This window comes from Halyomorpha halys, unplaced genomic scaffold (genome assembly GCF_000696795.3).
Source record: "Halyomorpha halys isolate HHAL.00 unplaced genomic scaffold, Hhal_1.1 Scaffold98.1, whole genome shotgun sequence".
NCBI classification, from domain to species: Eukaryota; Metazoa; Arthropoda; class Insecta; order Hemiptera; family Pentatomidae; genus Halyomorpha; species Halyomorpha halys.
In genome coordinates, this window is record NW_027107309.1 from 320,434 (window position 1) to 331,694 (window position 11,261).

At 27.8% G+C, this 11,261-nt stretch overlaps 1 protein-coding gene across 1 annotated transcript in view; it reads right to left on the reverse strand.

Annotated features, from left to right (window-relative positions):
* The window catches only part of LOC106677403 (uncharacterized), a 70,777-nt gene extending 62,251 nt beyond the window's left edge, over positions 1 to 8,526 (reverse strand). Inside the window, exon 1 of the mRNA XM_014415325.3 lies at positions 8,372 to 8,526. The gene's annotated coding sequence lies outside the window, so the exon portion shown is untranslated. The remainder of the gene's footprint in view (positions 1 to 8,371) is intronic.
* Positions 8,527 to 11,261: the final 2,735 nt, after the last annotated feature.

Sequence of the window (11,261 nt, forward strand, 5' to 3'; positions counted from 1 at the left end):
GAGAAGAAATATTAAAAAATATATAAATAAATACAAATAAATAACTAAAATTTGGATAGAAAAAAAAAGAAGAAATAAAGTTAAAATAATGGGATACAATAAATATAAATAATTAAGAAAGACAATATACCAAATGAGTGGGGATACAGAGATATATAAATTATATAATAGAAAAATTAATAATAAAGTAATTAATATAAGTATACTTAAGCTGGTAACGCATGAATATAATTTAAAAAATAAGGAAGAATAGTAAATATAAAAATAATTAAATTAAGTATGGGGTTAGAATTTATAAAAACAAGGATAAAAGATATGACTGGAAAGTATGCTTCTGAAATGCAGAAGAGAAAAGGAGTATTATGAGGGTTTTATTAGGTTCAAAATGTTTCGGTATGTCAGGGAGATGCAGTCTTTATCAATTTTATGGTTTTTAAGTTTTTAACAACGTGGTTTTCGGTGGAATTTCTTTTTTTTACATTTCAATATTTTAAATTACAGCAGTTATGAATTTTATTTATCTTCATCATTAGAGACCGGATTTTTGTGGAGTGAAAAACCAAAAAACGTGCATTAAAAACCCAAAATGTGTGTAAAATACCCAAATCCTGCAATAATTAACCGTATTGTTTAATTTAAAATATTAGGGCATGAAAAGCTTCCTTAATCTTTTTTGAATCAAACTAAGCTCACTAAATAATATCTACATTTATGCAGACACAAATGAATTACTAAACGTTTTGTTTAAAAACCTAAAATTATGTAATTTAATAGACAGTGGATTACTATACCATTTGGCAACTTCATTAAGCGAATGCCCTCATATTCCGGAAATATTAGATTAACTTAAAAAAAAAGATATGTAGGAATATATATAACTAATTTGAATTATTTACATATTTGTCACATCAATTAATGTCACTTACCGTTATCGAATAAAAATATATATATTTTTTTCTGTTCCTTTTATCTCTCAATTTTATTTTATTAACATATATTTCTTAATACTGATTATTGCTATAAAAACAGCTTATATATTTTATTATGGATACAATGATACTAGGAATATTCCCGAGTGGTCATTCGGTATGCATAGGAAAACACTTTCGCTGTGGATTGCCTTATGTTATATTAAAAAAAATTGTCAATAACTGAAGAGCTCATTATATTAAATTAGTTCATATTCCTATTACGAAGACTGGAATTCGATTTTTCTATTTATTAAAACTATCTCAATTTTTATTTACAGATAAAATATGCAGGGTACAATGTTGAAAGGTGTATTTAAAAATATTCAACCAAGCAAAATTCTCACTTTAATTTCCCCTAAAATTTCACATTGCACGTTATTCACGCATTGCTTAAACTTTCAATTGTTCCAATATAACAATATTTTAAATGTATGAACGATTTTGTATGTATGAACGAAAGACAACGAAGCAGAAATGCAATAGGGAATGGGCGTGCGGTCATTCATAAAATTCTTTAATATTTTATATTTTGTCGCTTATTATTACTGCTAACAATAAGTACTGATTTAATTAGTAAGACATATTACCCACTTTCAAGAATAGATTTTTTTTTAATTTTCTCCAAAACGGTTCCAACCATTTTGATGAAACTCAGTAAATCAATTAATAATTAATTATGAATTAAGTGATAGTTAATTAAGAATTAATTGTAATTAATACGAGATATATTTTATCCTCATTGAAATAGTGAGGGTTTAACTACAGAGTTCTCAAAAATCTACCTCTAAAGTACCTTCAATTTTATTTATTTAAAAAATACCAGTTCTTATTGTTAGCAATAATAATTAACAACAAAATATTAAAGAATTTTATGAATGACCGCACGCCCATCCCCTATTGCATTTCTGTTTCGTTATCTTTCGTTAAACGGTAACTATTCTTGGCAGGAACAAAATTTATATTCAATATCCTAATAAGGACAAAGGACAAAAAAAAAATTTGTTTTGAGCTTTTTGTGTGACTAAGTGAAATTTTACTTGAATTTTGAAGTTTGAGATTTCTGAAATCTAACATCGCCATAACCAAGCTTAAACGATTCCGGGGCTTTCCAACAAGTATTTTCCTTGTCTCAGAATTTTAATATGAGATATTTATATTCCTATACTTATGTTTGTGTGATAAAATCTGTGTACATCAAACATTCTTTATTCTGGTTCAAAGTTATTTTTATTTTTTTCTAAGAGGTTCTTAGAAAAATAAATAGTTATAAATAAAGCGATTATTTATTGTTCAATAGTTATGGTAAACAGTATTCAGTGGAGAGAATATAAGAATATTTATATTTCCATGAAAAAAACATATGAATTTTACATAAACTGTTTAATAAATATATATAATATTTAATATATACGTACATTTATTTAGACAGAATGAAAATTGAGGAGGAAGATGTAAGAAGAGTCCGGATGGAGTTTAACTGCGACGACGATGTTTGGGAAAATGTTGATGATAGGTATACAATATTTTTTAAAAATACTATTAATACCATCGTTTTAAAGTATAGAAACAATATTCATAGTTATAATTAATTATAATTGTATACAAGCGAAAAATTTTAAAATTTAATTTGTCTGCATTATTGCAGTATGCACTCACAAAATCATTCCCCAATATATATTGCTAGAGAATTTAAACATGAACTTTTATGAATAAATTCTGGTTGATATTTTCCTTCTATTAATTAATTTTTAATTTCACTGTCTAGTGCAATAACATAAGAAGAATACGTCAATATGATATTTACATAATATTAGAGCTGAACAGAATAGCCTGATACTTTTTATTGATTAATATGAGGCTGTGAAATCGAAAATTAAGAATTAAGTTAATAATTATGCTAATTTAGAGCTAATATTGATTTTTAAATTGTTAATAATAATTAAAGTTTTTAATTAATATATTTTGCTTGATAAAGACCAGATTTGCTGAAACGTTGCAATTTTAACAAGAAGAAATCAACATAATATAAAATTATGATATTTTCTTAATATTGTCAAATATTATCAAAATACCTTAGTTATCGAACAATCAACTGTCAAATTGATCTAGGAAAACATCTTTAAACACTAACTACTGGTTTAAGAAGTTTTATATCATAATGATATATATAAGTTTAAAATAATTTTTGGTAATGGTCCTTAAATTTAATTACATTACTAAAAAAGATAATAACTTTGAGAAAGCACTCCCTGGCTGTAGATAATTATTTAAATATTATTATTTTATTTTTTTTATTTGAAGTGGTGTTCAATTCAAATTAAGGGGGAAAAGGTTGGAAATAGGACCTCAATCATAGTACAACGGAAATCCATCAAGACCTTCGTTAAAGGTTGAATGAGTTAAGGAAATGAGTTTTCCTTCCTACGCCTGAAGCTATAGAAGAAGATAGTTAAATCATCCCTATGCTAATCTCACAATGTACCAGGATTGATTTTGTACTATTATTGATCCAATGATTATCCATCATTGGTCCAGTCCTATGCTATTTTGTCTGGAATGTTTTGGAGAAGTTCTGAAAATCTGTTCATTCATGTTTCATGGGGTACTGATGACTAATTTCAACTTTTTCACCTCCAATTTTTCCTGGAAATATTTATAGAATGGAAACAAATTCAAAAATCTAATATTTTTTAGTTTTTCTCCCACAGCATTTTATGCCTACTAAACTTAACTTTGCCTTTTTTTTTAGCAACATAACGCTATGCTAAATTAAGCAAAAGTAAATTCCAACATATTTTTCTCTATAATGATTTTTGTCTGGGTCGTCACACAAGGGATCTTGGAAATAAGTCTTCCGATGAAAAATGAAATATCAGCTACATACCAAGCCATGTGGAATGAAAGCCCGCCAAGCAAATTAAAAACTAGAAAAAAAAAACCGACCAAATCAAACCGTTCCAATCGCAGGGAGGAGGTAGCTATTGCCAGATTAAGAATAGGTCATACGAATTTAACTCATGCATATCTGATCATAAGCAACCAACGCCAAAATGTCAATATTGTAACAGTGTATTTACAGTCAGTCACATATTTGAAGAATGGCATTTCTATTCCATGAACATAAATAGATTGGGAGTGGGAACGAGTGTATCGGATGCTCTGAATAATGACCAGAAGAACGTGGAAATAGTTTTGGTTTTCTTAAAAAGGAATGGCCTTTTGAATAATATTTAATCCCGAAGGTTTGTTAATTCTAAAATAAGTAATTATTTAAAGAGTTTCAAATCTTGAAATAGAATTATAAAGTCCGAAATATGGGCGTTGATGACTTATGAGTTTTACGCCCTAAAGCCCCAACCAACAACAACAAGAGATCTTGGTGTAAAGTTCTGGAAATGAAATGAAAAAATAACTTTATTCTGGGACATATGTCCCCTAAGAATAAATACATGGTTCATATAGTGAGATTTTTATCTGGCGAGCGTTTACAAATGTTCAGATAGTAGAATGAAATTACATTGGTATATTGGCTTTACTACTGTTTATAATGTTAATCAATACCTGCCTATTTATTTGATTACAAAGATGTGGAGGTTTGGTTATTCAATAAATGAAGGAATGGGTGTTGTTTAAAGGAAAGAATGGATGAGGACTGGCGAATGTAGATGGGAAGAGAATTCCAGAAAGAGGTTGCACGTATGACGAAGGATTTGCTAAAGAAGGAGGTTCTATAGGAGGGCATATATAAATCATTCGGAAATCTGCTCATTTATGTTATTTAGAGTGCTGGTTATGAATTTCAACTTTGTAAAATATTTTTCGGAGGTATAAACAAAAGAAAAGATAATAAATGAATACTTTTTATTCTTTAGTAGTAATTCGACAGTGATGTATGTGTTCTATATAAAATGTTATGTCTAAGCAAAGAAGAGAAATTAATCTACAATTTTGTTGTGACCTGGTTTTTTCCCTGTAAATATTAAAAGAAACGCAAAATAACTTTAAATACTTAATATTTTTCAGTTTTTCTTTCTTTTCTATGCACGAAAACTGTGCATTTATTTATCAACTCAACGCTATGCTAAATTATGCAAAAGTAAATTCCGAAAATATTTTTCTCAATAATGATTTTTTTCGGGTCGTCGTACTGGAGCAACAGCTCGTAGTTTAATGAGATTCAGTCACACCAGGGAATTTTAGTATAAAGTTCTGAAATTCTGCTCATTTATGTTATTTAGAGTGCTGGTTACGAATTTCAACTGTGTAAAGTGTTTTCCAGAAGCATAAAAAAAAAAAAAACAAGAAAATTAATACTTTTTTATAATAACCCAAAAATTATGTATTGTTCAAGGTATACTTTTACGCCAAATCAAAGAAGATAAAATAGTTTACAATTTTAAGTCCTGAGTTTTTTGCTTAGCCTCCTCTTTTTGAATTTAGAATCAGTAAAATCATAAGAAGGAATGTAGTCGAAACAAATAGAACACAAAGAAGACGATAAAAAAATTGAGCTCAGATAATTGAAATTCGTAATCAGGACTTCCAATATTTTCAGAATTTCTAAAAATGTTTTCACTTAGAGCTCTTTTTAATTCTCATTTGACTTGATTATCCTCTGTAATTTAACAGTTCAAAATGAAGCGGATAACCGTAAATATTGGAATCAGAATTGTATGTAATTTATTTTATTTAAGTATAAAATTAATATTAGAATTTATTCGAATAAAAAAATTTTTTCAAGTTCAAGAATGGGCCTTTTTATATACATCCTTCCTCACTCCCCTCCCCAAAAAAATAATTGAAGGCACTAAGTGAATATCAAATATCACATCAATAAAAACATAAATGAGTAAATTTTCACAATTTTCCATTGATATTCCTTGCCGGTACTCATTTGACTGAATCCCACTTATTTCAGAACATTGTCTTGTAAATCATGCCCCGAACCAAAAAAAAAAGTTTTAGGCTAATTTTTTTTAAGGAAGACTATTTACTTAATATATTAATACTTTTGAAATTAGTTTCCCTTTTTATTGTTTCAATTTTTCTTTAATTTATTTTCGACGTTTCGGAATCCTTTCCCCATTTCCAGAATTACATTACCTCCTCTTTAGTCACCTTGTTAATTACACCTTTAGAATTATATTTTGTCATATGTATGATTAGTTTTGCATAGAAACGTAAACTTGTTAAAATCCGCTGCGCTATCAATTAACTTTTGTTCATTTTAGTAGAATAAGTCGAAGAAAACTGAATAAAAAAAACCAGATAAAATAAAGGAAGTAACAAAAAAAAAAAAAAAATATGCAAGGAATTTACATTTTCTTAGTTTAATATATGTTGGTGTTGCTGAAAAATAGAGATTTTTCATGTTATTGGAGAAAAAATTAATTTCTAATTTTTTTCTAAATTGAAGATCACAAAGTTCGACACAAAATCATGCTCAAAATTTCTTAACAACTTTCCACCGAGATCTCTTTCAGGCCCCTCGTTGAGTAGACTATGGCTATGGGAAACATTTAATGTTAGTTATTGCGGGAAGCCATACTATTCAAACATATATCAAGTAATGCAAGTCCGAAGTGTCACTGTATTCAAAATCACTGAATTCGGTTTCTTTTTAAAATATTAAGAAAACAAGAAAAAAAAACGAAAAAGGATAAAGGCATGTTCATGTTATCCACAGCACCAGAAAGATACCCACTTGTTAATTACATGATCAAGTTATATTCCTTATCAATAAAGAATTCTATTTTTTAAAAATCTGTTTACAAAGCGTATCACGCTGTGTTAGGTGAATTTTTGATATAAAAAATATTCTGAAAGCGACATACTGTTTTTTTAAAGCACCTGTAATATATTTTTGCTATATCATCATGATTTTATTTTTAATATTTTTTAATTTAAATGTTTTTTTCCATATAAAGAATAAACTATTTAATTATTTTGTTCACAATGCACATAATCCACTTATTATATAATAATTAAACATCTCTATTATATATATTATTAATTATAATATAATATTTGTTTATTATATAAATAGCTTTCTAGTAATCTGCCAAAATAAATAGTTTCATTTCCATGTTAATCATACCATAGCTTTTTAAAATTTAATAAGTTTTACAATAGGTTTTTAAAATTTAATATGTTTATTATGTGATATTTTCTGAATATAAAGTTAAAGTATATAAGTAATACTTTTAAAATATGATAGAGTTTAATAATATTAAAATGTAATACTTTCTCTATTTATAAACATTGCAACAATAAATTTTTTAAGGCATAAATTAGGTTATTATATAATCAATAACTATCTGTTTAAAAATACTACTTGTTATAATATAATAATTATTTATTATTATTATTATTATATCAGTTGATTCCTAGTAACCTGCCGAAATAAAGACTTCCATTTTCATGTTAATCATAACATAGCTTTTAAAAATTTAATATTTAATGTGTGATGTTTTCTGAATATAGTTAAAGATGTAGTGAATTGAAGACACTTCTGAAATCAGACGATCCTTTAAGAAAGTCAATCCTCCATTTCAGTCAGTTGATTTATAATAACTTTATTCAAAACAAATACAAGTTTTAATTATAATAATAGTTTTAATAAGTAATATTTATGAAATAATTTTGGATTATTAAACATTATAAGAATTTTTTTGTATAACCATTCTGGCAACTTTCACATTATAATAACTCTACTGCTTTAATTGTTGAATAAATAAATTATTTAATAATAAATCCGTTATTTTTGATTAAATTTAATAATTCAACTGCAGCACATATTGCTAAAACATCTAATTGCCACTTACGTCACCCGAATTTGTTTTGCTTTCTACATCCTCGCCATGGTGGGGGGACTTGTTCTATTACTTCTTACAATTTAATAACTTTGAATTAACCAACTACAATTTCAGATTTATGTATAATGATTTCAAGATGTTCAAAAAAGGTTATTTTGTTACTGAATTGTTCCACTACCTACGTTTAAATTCCTGTGGCCTACTTTTCCTTTCCAGACTCTCAATCCGACACGTAATTTTTTTATTTTATTTATCATTTATTCAATTTCAGCGTTATAGGAGGAGGCCTCTTTAAAGTTTCGAAACGGGCAATTTTCTGATTTATTTTATGTTTTGATGAAATCTGAAAGTTATTTGCGAATCATAAATCGTATAAATTAATAGTGAATTTGACATTTCGGTGGTTGTTACTGAAGAAAACACATTTTTTGCTATTTCACAAATTATTATTTAGAAAAAAAAAAATAGTATAACCATGTATTTCGATCTAATGTTTTATGCTGTAATTTTATGACTTTTTTTGTACAAAGCCCTTTTTTTTGTTTTTTGGAACTGTATAAGAGATTTACTACTTGATGGTCCTACCTGAGACGAAACTTTGTAGGGACTACACTAGACGATCCGCCAGTGACCACTCCGGTGGTGTACCGAAGACTGGTGGGAGCGCCAGGAACACGTTCTGCCGGTAACAGGATAACAGGACTTTTCCCCTCCTGCTCCTGCGGAGAATTTAAAAGGCTGGCCACTCACTGATTGACCTTGCCGTGTCCCAGCGCCATCTGTGTGTCTCTTCAGTCAGGGGAGGATGGGGGTGTCGTCTGTCGGATCCGGGCTAGGAGGAAACCAGGAGGTTACAGGTACCTGGAGTATGATGCTAAGGGTAGCGGTTCCGCTATGTCTTACTCCTTTTAGTCGCTGATTTTAATAGGTTTAACTTCAGCATATGAACTCTAAGGAAATAAATAAATTACTGAATTTGTTTTCAACCGAGTTATGAAATATATGTGGACAATATATACAATTAAAAAAAAAATGAGCGCATAGTATATAACCTACATTACCCTGGGCAACACTTAGGAGAGAACGGATAGTCGGGCCGAAACGTTGTTGAAGTTAACTTAATGAAGCCTTTTTTTATTTCATTTCACATGATCGATCCATGGCGGAATAACATTATTCAACATGAACCATAAGCAATTTTTTTTCTGTAGTTATATATGAGGGTGTGAAATCTAAAACATGACTTTCAAATCGAAATTTAGAGTTCTACTACTGGGTAGTTTCTCTACATGCTGTATCATATCATTATCATTATGTCATTATGATCAAATTTACTTGTTGTATTTTTTATACAGTTTTAAATATCAATAAATAAAAACAAAAAAAAAATGGAAATAGTTATCACATATTAAATTGGATATAGTGTTAAAGTTCCACGCCATCATATTATTATGCACTTATAAACAAGTGTGAACAGTTTAATTTTGTTTATATTCTGTTATATTTTAAATTAAGCATAAATCAAAACAATTAAAATCCCTCATTTATCTATTATTTACCATTGGCTTTATGTTTCTGGAAAAAGATAATGTTGATAAACGTAAAGAAATTTTAGGCGACCTCACAAAGTTTCAACATTAAATCAAAAAATAGTGAATTTAAATCGACCCTTGAACACCCTTTATATAAAGTAATAGTAAAAATCTATACATAATATAGAGCACTCCTGCTAAGGATGATCGGATCTACGAAATCTGTTTATTAATTTCTATGATATATATTATTAATTTCAAAGGAAAATCTGCCAGAAAGAAAAATGGAGATCAAGGTAGTAAATAAGCAACATTGAGCATAAGCCTAAACCTTTGTCAAACGCCTAAGCGACGCTCAAACCTTCAAGTATATTTGATAATGAATTCTCGTATGAAATGCCATCATGATTATGAACATACTTCATAAGAAGGGTTGAAAATTACTATCTGACAAATAATATCCAAAATGTTCAAAAATATGGACTCAGGATATAACACAAGTTTAAATATTAGCTATTTTCTAAAATTTGGATATTAGTTGTCAGACAATAATTTCCTTCTTCTGAAATATGTTCATAATCAGAATGGAATTTATTTAAACGAAAGAATTTACAATAAATAGATTTCGTCCAATGTACCAAATTATTATGATAATGTGCCATAAAATTTTCCATCTACTTCTAAGAAAAAAATGTATCCCCAGAACTAGTAATAAAATATTTTATTTTTTAAAACTTAAGGCAAAAGATTATATATATTCCTTTATAAAAAAAAAAAATAATAACAAGAAGAAATAATAATTGCAATTACTTACAATAGGGGCAGTCTATTTCATGAAAAACATTAGAATTATTGATAGTGCTTCAAATACTAAATCAGCGAGCTATTTTTTTAACAAAATAGCACATATATGTCCAAACTCCCCTAGGGTGGACTTCTACATCACATAAAGGCACAAGAGTTAATTTCTTGAAGATGAAATTTTCTTTTTATAAACAAAAGTTCATTTAGGAAAAAAAACATGTATAAAATTGATATCCGAACAGAAAAACCTGTGGTATTTACATTATTATTTTTTTTTGTATTTATCAAGTTCTAAATGTAATAAAACACTTAGGTATCCGTTAGTCTATTTGTTAAAAAAATATTTTCTAAAATGATAATGGAGAAGAGTTTATACTTCTAACGCAGACAGAATGGCGTCGATTGGCGCGACGGATCGAGTGACACGCCATCTGTTCTATTAAAATGTAAGGAAACGAAAATAGATTAATAAACACTAAAGAAGTGAACAGAAAATTGATTTTACGTTATTATTAATTTTGTAAATGAATTACGAGAATAGTGAATTTATAAAGTATTGGTACATTTATTTGCATTTGTATTATATTGTATTGCATTTGTATTGTAAAAAAATAATCAAGTAATAAAAAATGTTATTCGACCTTAGTCATTTTCTTTTCCGTCTATTTTTAATATCACGGTGAAAATTTCGAAAATCTCAGTGCTTGACTGAAGGATTTTTACAAATAAAACTTGGTGGGGACAAATTGAGCACGTGTAAAAGAGTATGTGATAGGAAGATACTAATTTCTACGTAAATCGCATGGGAGTGGTACTTTCAGACCGAAATATCTAGGGTTTCCATATTCCTTTTCTTCTAAATTTAACTCCCATAATTATTATAATGATATACTTCAGTTTCCTGAGTCCATAAAAGTGATTATGAAAAATGTCATTTCTTCGTCATTAATTTGTGAACCCTAATCATTATCCCTATTTACATCATCAAAAATGTTCTTACAATAATTTGTTGTTACTATTGTTATCAATATGGTATATAGTTCAATTTTTATCATATTTGATTTTAAAAAAAAAAGATTTTTTTAAATATTTACATACCACCTTTTTTCCTAGGATTTTAGTTATAATAATTTATATGA